General features: G+C 43.6%; 1 long non-coding RNA gene across 2 annotated transcripts; it reads left to right on the top strand.

Moving 5' to 3' along the window:
* The first annotated feature begins 653 nt into the window (after nt 1–653).
* On the top strand, nt 654–4,139 carry LOC140685214 (uncharacterized). 2 transcript variants are annotated; one of them, XR_012058504.1, is made up of 2 exons: nt 654–2,173; nt 2,865–4,139. It is a non-coding gene; the product is annotated as an uncharacterized lncRNA (long non-coding RNA). The 2 variants fall into 2 exon arrangements; XR_012058505.1 differs by having other exon boundaries at nt 2,857–4,139.
* The last annotated feature ends 8,597 nt before the right edge of the window (nt 4,140–12,736 follow it).

The raw sequence follows: 12,736 nt of genomic DNA, 5'->3' as shown, positions 1-12,736 counted from the left end.
AGCAATAAAGACCCTGCCTTGTTCTTCTCTCCCAATGCACACGTTACTCACTGACTGTTTCACAGTTTCTTTGATGACTTGAAAGCTTTCAAAAATCTGGCTCTTCCATTGTTTCGTCGTCACCTCTGTCTCAGTTCCCTGTCTGTAAAATGGGAAGTTCTGCAACATCTTCTCACAGTTTCATCCTGCTGTTATTTCTGCTTCCAGGATCTCCTAACCTGGCACAGACATCTACTCAGTCTCCAGGGAGTCTCTGGTCTATGAGTTTGGCCTTACAGCATCTGAGCCACGATGTCATCACTTTGGGGCCCCACACATGGATGGCAAGAGAGGAAACAGTATAAATTGTGCTGGCCCCTGCTTTCTTGTGGTGAGATCTGCAGTTGCCAGAAACTTCCAGCCTTTGTTCTGGGCTGGGAATGGGTTTCATAATGGGGAGGAAGGCACTTTCTATTCTGAGAGGAGAAAGCAGCATCAAGGAAGGTTTTAATTTTCTGCCACCAGTGCAGAGCAGACAGTTTGCTGGCAGCTGCAAGGCTTGATAAACAGTGCAGTCCTGATCCAGTCTGTCACATGGAGGGGGACTGCAGCAATGGAGCATGTTCTTATCCTGTGGGAAGGGGTTCTTGCTGGAGTGATGCCTAAAGGTTTTTGTTTTTTATACATTTTTCATAAATTTTTAGCTTTATGGACTGTTAACACATAGTTATAATTTCTAGTACTTTTTCTGCCCTCTCCCATAGTTTAACAAACCCTTAGGAAGACATTCTTGAAATTCCGTTTAGTCTCAATGTTTATGCCTTCCCCTGCAATCAGGCACTTTGCCTCTGGTACAGTCGCGCACCCTGAGGTCCTACCATGAAAATTGTCTGGTTAGTATTTTTCAAATGCTTTGAGGGAGGGTTCTTGTTTATATGCCGTTCTTACTTTTTTTATTCCTCCCATCTTGCTGATGCTAGTTTTCCATCTTGTTACCCTTATCTGTTGTTAGTGGTTCCCATTGCATTTGCTAGCTCCTTTCTCTGCCTTGTTTTTGTTTTCCCATGGTAAGTATAAATTTAAATTCTGCATCCATTTGCAAGAGCTGCTGCTTCCTTCTGTCCCCCTTAATTTGATTAATATTTCTTTCCATCTTTTCTGCTTATTCAACTGGTCATTTTGCTGATTTTAATATCACCTTGCTTTTTCCTGCTGTTTCTGAAATGTGCGTTGTAAGGAATGGATCTGTCTCTGGCACCTTCATGGTCTCCCTGTCTATGTGCTGAGCCCTTTAGCAGCTTCAATGCTTCTATTTGACATTTTTCAGGTCTAAATTGATAACTTATGTTGTTTGAACTGAGTCAGGTGCCAGGGGAGTGCTGCATTGCTGCATTTCCATTGCTGCCTTTCCCTCTGCTCTGCTTCCTTTCAGCTTCTCTTCGGAGCAGTGCTGTGTTCAACTTTTTGGTGTTACTGTCACCAGATCCACCCTGCCAGGCTTTCTTTTTTCAGTTCCTGGCTCTTTCTCTTTTTCTGCTCAGACATGGCTCACACTTCTCCACTGATTAATTCTCTTCATGCTCTGATGTTCTCTACCCTTGATTAATTTTCTCCGTCTCTTCCATTAAAATCTAAACCCCAAAAATCCTCAGCCTTTAAAGACTTCTAGGATCTCCTTCACCTCTTGCACTGGTTCCTCCCACTTTCACTTTGCCATCTTCCTAATTTAAAATGGGAAGGTTCAAAGTTTGGCTTATTTCCTTGTCCTTTGTTTCAGGTGGATTTGACCTGTTTTAGCTCATTCCTCAAACTCCTTCCTCCTCCTGTGCTCAGTTGTTTCTTTGTAAGAGCTCTCTGCTTCCTTCCCCAGGATAAGAACAGGAAATAACCTCTTCTTTCTCTGCTTCGTTTCATTTTTTTCTTTCTTCTCCCCATCATTAATGCAGAAATTTCTTACCTGTTTTGTTATTGAAATCTCAAGTAACACACTCCAAGGACTTCAAGGCGCAGAATTTCAAAGAATTTATGTGACTAATTATTTGCTCTAGAAGGGAAGATGAAGTTTGTAGGTGATGTTTGTACAACAAGTAGTGACTTTGCAGCATGATGGGCTCTGTATCTCAGTCTCCAAGGCTACAGGCTCCAGCAAGAATGAACATAAAACCTGTGATGCACAAAATCACTCAGGCACAAAGTAAGTGCTGTGAGATGTGTTAATTTTCTGTAAACAACACTTAACCCTTATGTTTTGCTTCTTCATTTGAGCAATAATCAATTGTGCAAATAAAACAAAGATCTGCAGTAGTGTGTAATACAGGTGAAGGATGATGTTTCTCACAATCACGGAGTTCTAAAAGCTGCATATTGTTCATAGTGTCCCATGGCTGTGAGAGAGGCTGCTGAAGCCACTGCAGGTCCCAGGGCTCCTTAGGTGGGTGATGTTGGAGATGTAGCCTTTCTAAGTGCAGACCTGGACACGGGGTGGAACAGACCTGGGAAGGTGCTAAAAGTCCTTTACCTTTGACAGTAATGAAACCAGAAGATATTTTTCTATATTAGAATAGAATAGTTCCACTTGAAAGGGACGTGCAAGGATCATCTAATCCAATTGCTCAACTGCTTCAGGGCTGACCAAAAGGTAAAGCTTTAAGGCATTAAGGGCAATGTTCAAATGCCTCCTAAACAGCCACAGGCCTGGGGCATTGACCATCTCTCTAGAAAGTCTGTTACATTGTTTGACCAGCCGTTCTGTTAAAGAAATGCTTCCTAATGCCATCGGAACCTCCCTGCTCAGATTAAAAAACCACACAGATTTTTCTGATTCCTCTGCTGTTGTGCTCCCTGTTCACATGATCTTACTTTGAACACTTTTTTGAGTTTTTCAGATCCAGGATGAATGAAGAATGTTCAGTTGCTTAAGATCATATTTTGCCTTCATTAAGGAACCACAGAACCTGGAATGGGACAACCACCAGTACCAGTGGAGGCTGGGGATGGAGATATTGAGAGCAGTCCTGCCAAGACTGGGGATATGAGTGGATGGAACACTGACTGTGAGCCAGCTGTGTGTGCTGGCAGCCCAGAAAATCCATTGGTTCTGGGGCCAGCTCCAGGGAGCTGATTCTTCTCTCTCTGCCCAGGTGGGACTGCCTCCAGCTCTGGGGACCAGCAGGAAGGATGGGGAGCTGCTGGTGGGAGCCCAGAGGAGGCCATGGAGATGGTCCCAAGGCTGGAGCCCCTCTGCTCTGGGGACAGCCTGGGAGAGCTGGGGGAGCTCAGCCAGGAGAGGAGGGGGCTCCCAGGACACCTTGTTACAGCTTTTCTATACTTAAAAGGAGCTTATGAGAACAACAAAGGTACTTTTTAACCAAGGCCTGTAGTGACAGGACATGGAATAATGGTTTTAACCTAAAATAGGATAGATTTTGGCATAGCAGAGATGTGATCACATAATTAAGGTTGGGGTTTTTTTGTTTGCAATCCATGATAATGTAACACTGAATATTCTTATCCTTGAAAAACTCTAATCCTTGAATCTTCTTGACTCTTCTGTTTAATTATGTCTTGTATTCATAAGATCTACAGTCTAAACACACATATAACTGTGGGTTTTATCTTCAGAATTTAAATGACTCAGTGATGCAGTTGCTAGCAGTCACAAATCCCAAACCGACAGAAAGAGTACTGTGAATTGGACTGTCATCTTGTAAAACACATGCCATAGAACTTCACTGAATTATCTTTTCCTTTATTTAATAACATATATCAGGAAAAGAAAACCCTACCCCACAAACAAAACCCACCAAAACATAAACAAAAAATTAAAACAAAAAGAAACCCAAAGCAAAGCCCTTGACAAGCGTGTTTTCACTGAGAAGTTACCAGTCACTAGAAATGTACAATATCGTTAGTTAAATTGCTCATATTGTTAATTACTTAGGCTGTTAAATTATGTATCCTGCTTTTGATATGAATTGGTCTGTTTTATAAGATTGCATCCAGGAGAGTTTTGCATTCTGTTACATTCAATCTAAAAGACCAGTAATTGTTCAAAACACTTTTTAAGAAATCTTCCCTAAATATATCTACTGCATTGGATATGTACCAAATATTTCACCTCTAATATGGTAGAATTGATTAAAAATTGCATCCATTATCAATTGCTGCAGTTATGTATGCCCCTTCTGTCCATTCTGGAATGCAGAGACAATGTAAGAATCAAATGAAAATTAAATTCCAATTGTTTCCATCAGAAAAATGAGCATTTCCACACCCTCCTTACACCTGTGCTGTTAACAACATGCTTCTCAGGTACAGAAATCAGCCTCTTCATTTCTGTGGATTCTAGGTTTCTCTCTATTAGATTTCTCAAGTAGTTTCTCATACAGGGAAGTCTGACACCTATGCCAAGGGCAACAGAATATTGGGCCTCAGTTCAACAACTACACAAACAAAACTGGCTGCAATTTCAGACTGTAAAAATACAGAATGGGAATCAGAGTGCTGATTGGGCCATCAATTGACAAAATAAATTTCTGGTTTGTTTGGTTAGTTATCAGGGTTCAATACTCTCTGACCTGATTCTTTTAGAAAGACAATGTGAGGAGGATTTATTGTTTGGAAGCAGATCTACTTACTTGAAGATACTTGGCATTACATAATTTGATTTATAGACATGCCCCAGCTTTTACACCTTTCTTACTGTATCCCTCCCTCATGGACACTGCCGGTAGAGCCCGTCAGAGAGGTTTTATAGTATTGCCTGATGAGCTTCTGGAAAGTGTTTAGATTTTGTAAGGCAGGCAAGTATAAATGCTATAAACTGGAAATTGTACCTTGTCTGCATTGTGAGCTTGTGACCCTGTGACAAATTAGTGGCTGCCAAAGACTTCTATCCTGAATAATAGATAGGACCCTGTTCTTGGTTATCAAAGAGAATATCATACAGGAGAAGAGTATCACAAACTTTGAAATGTTAAATATAAAATTACACTACAGCTTGTGGGAAAAAAAGAAAAATTTAAAATCAGTGGCTGGCTTTAAAATCAGTGACTCTGTGCACTAGCTGTGGGACTGACATTCTCTGCAGTTACCTAAGGTGTCATTCAATTTAAATGAAAGGAGGAAAAATCATCCCAAGCAGGTTCCTAAAGGTGATGTGAGAAGGGTTTAAGCCATCTGGTTAGAGAGAACTGGAAGAGTTCAAGGCCAGTTTGGATGGAGCAACATCTGAAAAGTGTCCCTGTCCATGGCAGGGTGGCTGGAGCTAGACGATTTTTAAGTCCCTTTCAATCCAAATCACTGTGGAATTGTGACTGTGGTTATCCTTCCTGACTAGAGCCTTACTGAAGCTGAGCCACCAACATGTGCTGATCGCCTTTCCTACCCTAAATCATCTCCTTGTAGGAGGCTATTGGGTTACTTGAGCATGATTTTCTCTTTATAAATCACGGAATATTCTCAGCTGGAAAGGACCCACAAGGATCACCAAGTCCACCTCTTAAGTGAATGGTCCGTACAGGGGTTGAACCCACAACCTTGGCGTTATTAGCACCATGCTCTCACCAGCTGAGCTAAAATCTTTGCTAATTGCTCCCAATGACCTTTGTGCCTTCTTGTGTTTGGAAATGCTTTTCAGGAGGGTTTGCTCTGTCACCTTTCTAAGGACAGAGGGGAGGCTGACTGGCCTGTACTGACTGGCCTGTAGTTCCCTGGATCCTCCTTTTTGCTCTTCTGGAAGATAGGAGTGATATTTTGCTTTCTTCAGCTGTTGGGAGCCTCCCTTCATCACAGGCCCTCTCAAAGAAAATCATGGGTGGCCTCACAGTGATGTCACCCAGCTCCCTCACTACCCATGGGTGCATCCTTTCAGGTGTCTGTTAGAAGTGGTCCCTATGTCAGTCTGCTGCACTGAAAGTATATATTCCTTGCTCTGGAGCTTCCCTTTGGTCTCAGAGGCCTGCAATCCCTGGAGGCTGCTGTTCCATGTCCTTCAGCACTGGGATGCTTGCCTTGTTTGCTCATGGGTCCATGTTTTCCTTACTTTTCCTGTTGCTACGACAGATCTGCAGAAGCCTCTCTTACTGCACTTCACATCTCTTGCCATATTTGACTCCACGTGGGCTGGGGTTTTCCCTACCCCTTTTCTTCTTGCTTGGATAACATCTCTATATTCCCCCTGAATTACCTGTCCCTTCTCTCATCTCACAGCACCTCTCAGTGGCCCAAGTTATTTCTGGATAATTAAATCATTAAATTGACTCATAAGCCAAATTTTCTTCCGCATCAGTTATGGCCCTTAAGGTTGTGTAAAACAGGATCAGCAAAGTAGTGGTTTGTAGCCTGATTCTGTTGTTGGAGGAGCAACAGGGCTGGGATTTAGCCTGGAGGACTGAGTAAGTTTTAAAGGAATGGTAGGCTCATATGTGCACTTTTAACCTGGGGGATGTTTTGGGATTGTGATTTGGATTGGATCACATGATATTACCTAATGGTCACATTTGTCAGATTATGTGCATCATGGTATCTTAAACTGCAATGTGGCAATCTGTTATTTTGGCTTTTTAAAATAGCTCAAACACAATATGTTTAGCAGCACTGGTCAGTGTCTGGGACACTCACAAGCAATGCTACACCACAGATAGCTAATATTCCTGAGATCAGCACTGTGTCTGATAGAAGCTCCCACAAGATGGAGCTGCACCATACCAGTTCATTCTGACTTCCTCTGGGCTGGCGGTCCTTGTCTCTGTGTGTCTGTATGTGTGTGTCTGTGTGTGTGTGTCTGTATATGTGTCTGTGTGTGTGTCTGTGTGTCTCTGTGTGTGTGTCTGTATGTGTCTGTGTGTGTGTCTGTGTGTGTCTGTGTCTGTGTGTGTGTGTCTGTGTGTGTGTGTCTGTATATGTGTCTGTGTCTGTGTGTGTCTGTATGTGTGTGTGTCTGTGTGTCTGTTGATGTTTGTGTGTGTGTGTCTGTGTGTGTCTCCGTGTGTGTGTTCACGATCCTCTCCACAGATGATTCCCCATCTTATTTGTGGTATCTGATGCATGCACACGGCACATTCTGCACAGACTGCTCAGTGTGCATTGCTCTCGTTTGCTGTTGGCATCTGCAGTTGAGAGTATTTGTGGGATGTCATTGCATCCCAGTGCGCAACAGTTGTGGATGATAAACATGGTTTGTCATGGGGAAAAAGAAAGTCAAGCCATCTGCATTTTTTTTCCCTGGAGAATTCATCAGATCTTACTTCAGATCTGCCACTCCATGGCAGAACAGAGCTTGAACCAAAGCTTAAGCACAGATAAATATGGTGCAAGTGGGCAATTCCTGGCCAGTACCCTCACCCCTGCAGAATTCTCCCGAGTCCCTGCTGCTGGGCAGAAGAATCCAATGGAGTCAGCAGCATGTGGGTGAGATTTGACTCTACTGATCTCAGAGCCTTTCCTTCCTGAACAAACATTTTCCATTCTGAAATAATCACCTCACTATATATAGAAAAGTCCTCCAAAGCGAAAACCATGTTCTTTAGGAAGGGATAATTCACAAATTGTTTTGTTTCTTTCACCGGAATCAGCGGGCCCTTTGCTATCAGGCTCATACCTGTTTGTGAACAGCAAAGGCGTGTGTCACCTCATGCCGAAATACCCTGGATTTCCCCCACAGCCCCTGCCCCCTGCCCCCAGCCGCAGATTCCGAGGCTGTGTCTGTAATCACAATCCACGGCATTTCGGAAACCACCCCCCCATCTTGCTTCCTCCCAGCTGATTTTCAGGGGAACAGAAGGAGACTTGTTTGCTACCAGGGAGGAAGTCCAGGCCTTAGCAAGCAGCTTTCTAAGAGGCACCGGTGAGAGCGGTGCGCTTCAGTCAGCGCTCGCTGGCAGAACTGCTGCCAAATGAGGTCACCCTGCTGCAAACGTGGATGGAGAGATCTCGGAGGAGGAGAGTGGAAGAAGCCAGTACAGGAAGCACAGCAGTCAGCAGCACAGGGCTCGGCTCAGTCATCTCACCCTCTGGAAATGTTGATTTCAGTTTAGTCTTGGCTCACACATGTACGTGAATTAGACAGTTTCCTTCTCATCGTTCTCTCATTCCCTTTCCTCATAGAATAATTCCTTGGTTTGACACAGTTCAGCCATGGCTTTGGGCAGGGTTTCATGGGGCAGGCAGCACTCACGTTCAGAGGGCAGTTCAGACACCAGGACTGATAGCACTGTCCACGTCCTTTGGGAATCACAAAGATTGCAGAAGCTCTGGGACAGACTCTACCTCTTGAGAAGAGCCACAGACTTGTAGAATTGGAGAATACCAGGTTGGAAGTGATCTCAGGGGTCATGTGCTGCAAGTTTTCCGAACAAAAGCATGGTCCATATGATCTGGCCCTGTACCCTTATTAGCCAAGATGCACAACTTTGCTAGGGATGTATTATGTCTTTTTCATGGTTTCTATTGGTTAATTAATCCTTCCACTGAACTCCTGCTCTTTCCTTTCAGTTTGTATAACATCAATTCTGCAGTATGTCTCCTGTTACACCTTTATTTGCTAGATTGAAACATTATTATTATTGAAACAATTAAACATTTTCATTCTTAGAGATCCTTAGAAATCACTACTTTTTAAAATCTTACTAAAGGTCTTTGCATAGAAGCTTGTTCCTTGGATCCTGACTCATTCTTATGACTCTGGCCATTTTCAGTTTTCTACAGTCTTTATAAATATAGAACATTAAGTTTGCATCTTAATGCTGCAGTAACAGAATTTCCCTGCTGTTTGTTTAGTCAGCTTATATTTCCTTGAGGATCATTAGTCAAGACTAAAAACATTGACAGAAATTTTAAAATTATCATCATCATCATCATCATCATCATTATTATTCCTTGGTAGGAAGTTTATCTGCTTAATAGGAACAATATACTGTACAGATAGAGAAAAACTGTCTGTACAGTTTGGTTTATAGGCACCTGTAGGTTGAATATTAATCAACTGAGGGCATATTGTAAAAACAAAATAACATCGTATATGAGACGGTATAAACAGGAATATGACTTGCAGGATGCATGAACTAACATTTCTGGCTCTGCTTTGCTGTGATCAGGCCCACAGCCAGACTGTGTCCAGTACTGTGTGCCAGTGCACCCCAGAGAATGTAGAAAAATTTGAATGTCCAGAGGGAACAATGAGAGGTTCAGAAAATGCAATATGAAAAGATCAAATGCTCTGGGCAATTTAGATTAGAGAAGAGTGAAAAGATATGATGACCACCTTGATTTGTAAAGCACAGTTGCAAAGAGAACAATCTACTTCCAGTGGTCATGACAGGTAGTACAAGAAATAATGTTTAAATAATAGTAAAGAAAATTTGGCACTGAATAGATTGACTAGCAATTGTATGAAATCTTCATTATGGGTGGACTTTTAGAACTAGCTAGATACACATCTGTGAGGTATGGCAGGTGCTCCTGGGTTCAACTGAAACTTCTCTGAGGTGAGGGAATGAATCATCTGACAGCCCTAGATCTTTCTTCTTCTGTTTAAAACCTGCCTCTATTATGCTATTTAAAAAATACCTGCCAGAGCTTCACCAAATTTCCAAGAGTGTAAACATTCTCCTCAACAAATTGAGTTCAACCTGCTCTACCTCAAAAGCGTCCATCACATGCAGCCCAGGGAGAGGACCTTACATTCAGGGCTTCAAGAATAGCGCCTGTGGCACAGGAATGTATGCCTGTTGAGATAACTTTGTGTGACAGGAGCTCTGTGTTCATCCAGACAAGCAGGGAATGCAGAAGAACTCTTCCACTGTGAGGTTTAAAGCTCTCTAGTTGGGTTGGATCCAGAAGCAGCTCACAGGAGCATTTCCTCTTGTCCTGGCTGTGAATACAGAGCTGAACAACTGAGGTACCAGCTCCATTTGTAGGTGAAATGATCCTGCAGCTCTTTCTCTGTTCATGGATTTAATGGATTCTCTTTCATGGTTTGTAAAGGAATTCTAGCAGAGGCAAACTTGGGATCTCACATGAAAAAGACTCTCCTGTCTCAGGGAGAGCTGTCCCCTCACTTTCCCTCCAGCCCCAGCCATGTATGTTACTAGCAGGTGCCTTATTTTATTTTTAACCTCCATTCTGCATGGAGGAAGCCTTTGCTTTCTGCAAACATCCGGGAATCAGAGCCTAAGCATGTCCTAGAAGGATTTCCTGTTTGGGACTTGGAGCCAGGCTTCAGCCTGCACAAGCAGAAGCCTCTGAGCCTCAGTCCTGCCATGCCATGGGCCAGGTGACCACTGCCTGCCTTGGGAGCAAGCTGCCATCGAGAAGGAAGGTGCCAAACTGCCCAAGCACTTCCCACCTGCTAGGGATGAGGACAGGAACATGCAAGGCTGGGTAGGGATGTACCTGGTTCAGGGTCGGTGTGGTGTGGCAGAGCAGCATTGCGAGGTGTGGTGTCAGGCCTTCCTGCTATGTTTGCTGCACTCTTGGAGCATGTGGAGAGTGTGTTTCCTGTGCTCATCTCAGCTGAGCTTGGGCTCAGTTTGCCATATTTTATCATCTCCTACATTATTCCAATTTTGGAAGTTCGCCAAAGCACTGATTAAATGTGATGACCAGTAATGGTCTGCCCTGAGTAGGTGAATAATGTATTTCTGCTCTGCTTCTGTGTCATAGTTGCTCTCACAAAGCACAGCTCAGCTTAACCTCTTTCTACGGGTCCACATATGCACATCAGAATGGCTGTGGAAGGCCTCTCTGAATGTCCAAGCATGTAATATGGTTCTGTTCTCACCTCTCTTGCAAAGCTGGTACCAGAATATCTAGTAAACTAGAATTTACTAGAAGAACAAAAGGAATCCACTAATTTCTATCTTTGAGTAGAGGGAGCACTTGAGAACCAATTGCAAGTCTGAGAGGAGGGTTGTTTGATGATCTGAGGCAATGCCATGGGGCTGAGGACTAACAAAATCATTGGTATTGAAGGGAGGACTGAAGGGAATGACCTGGGAAAATGCAGATTGCTTGCAGTAGTATAAAGGATTCAAAGCAGATTTTAAAGGAAAATTATGATTTAGAAACACATCAGTAATGTAATAGGCCCTGTGCTCTTTAGCATCTTCATAAATTACTTGGATGCAGGAATGGGAGGGATACTGAGCAAGTTGGCTGTTGATATAAAACTGGGAGGAACTGTTGACTCCCTGGAAGGCAGGGAGACCTTGCAAAGAGACCTGGACAAATTAGAGGACAGGACAGTCACCAACCAGATGAAGTTCAACATGGGAAAGTGCCAGGTTCTGCACCTGGGATGGGGCGTCCTGGATGTACATACAGACTGGGAAATTAAATGCTGGAAAGCAGAGCTGTGGAAGGAGAACTGGGAGTCTTGGTCAGCAGAAAGCTGAATCTGAAACAGCAGTGCCCTGGCAGCCAGGGCAGACATCCCTGTCCTGGGGGCAGCAGGCCCAGCACAGCCAGCCAGGCCAGGGAGGGATTGTCCCTCTCTGCTCTGCGCTGGGGAGGCCTCACCTGGAATGTTGTGTGCAGGTTTGGGCACTGCAACATAAGAAAGATGTTAAACTATTAGAGAACCTCCAAAGGAGGGCAAGAGATGGTGACGTACCTTGAGGGGAAGTCGTGTGAGGAGCAGCTAAGGGCACTTGGTCTGCTCAGCTGGAGAAGAGAGCGCAAAGCTGTCTACAACTTCCTCATGAGGGGCAGAGGAGGGGCAGACACTGGTGACAGTGACAGGACCCGAGGGAATGGCCCGAAGTTGTGTCAGGAGAGGTTTAGGTTGGATATTAGGGAAAGGTCCTTCAGCCAGAGGGTGGTTGGGCACTGGAACCCAGGGCAGTGGTCATGGCACCCAGCCTAACAGAGGCTTCAAGGAGCATTTGGATAATACTGTCAGGCACATGGTGTGACTCTTGGCGATGGTGCTGTGCAAACACAGCAGTTGGTCTTGATGGTCCTTGTGGATGCTTTCCAACTCAGCATGTTCTGTGATTCATTTTGCCAAATTATGCCAGAATAGCACATTAGACACCTTGATAAGTGACTTTTTCAGGGCCAGGATCAACCTTTCAGTTGAGGAGACTATCTGAACTGCAGTGCTATAGTAACACATGAGAAATTATTTACTCAACTGAAGAACACAGATATTAATATGAAAGCTCTAAAAAGTGGAAGACAGGCAAAAAAATAGTAAATTAGGAGTTTTATGCTTGTGGAAATTCACAGTCTTTTCAAGGCCAGTTTTAGAGCTCCTCTATTTAATTTTTTTTTTCAGTAAAGATCTCAGAAAAAAAAGTACTTGGATAAGGTAGCTTAGTGACACAACGTCAAGAGGCATTGTGAGTATAGAGGGTGGCTGGGACATCATAAAAGCAAAAAGCTATTATTAAGGTAGCATAACAGAAATTGAATGAAATTCATCAGTTCATAGAAGACAGTCCTGTGGTTGACAGGGGTGTCCAAAATTGCATAATCCAACTTCTAATGTGAAGACAATCAGCAATAATGGATCAGATCAGCCTTGGAAACTTGCAAGGGGATGAGATTCACTACTCTATGAGTAGCTTTTTCCAGTGCTACACTACTCTCCCAGCAAAAACCAGTCTCTACTCTTCACTTTGAATCTCTCAAGGTGTGTGGTCATTATTATTGTGCTACTGTCTGCATTTGGTTCCATCATCTTTGCAACCTGTCCTTGACAGAGCTGTTAAACAGCTCTACTGCTTCACCAGTAGAAGCATCACCAGATCAAGGT

This window comes from Taeniopygia guttata, chromosome 1, assembly GCF_048771995.1.
Source record: "Taeniopygia guttata chromosome 1, bTaeGut7.mat, whole genome shotgun sequence".
In the NCBI taxonomy this organism is placed as follows: Eukaryota; Metazoa; Chordata; class Aves; order Passeriformes; family Estrildidae; genus Taeniopygia; species Taeniopygia guttata.
This window is presented reverse-complemented; position numbering and strand designations above follow the sequence as displayed.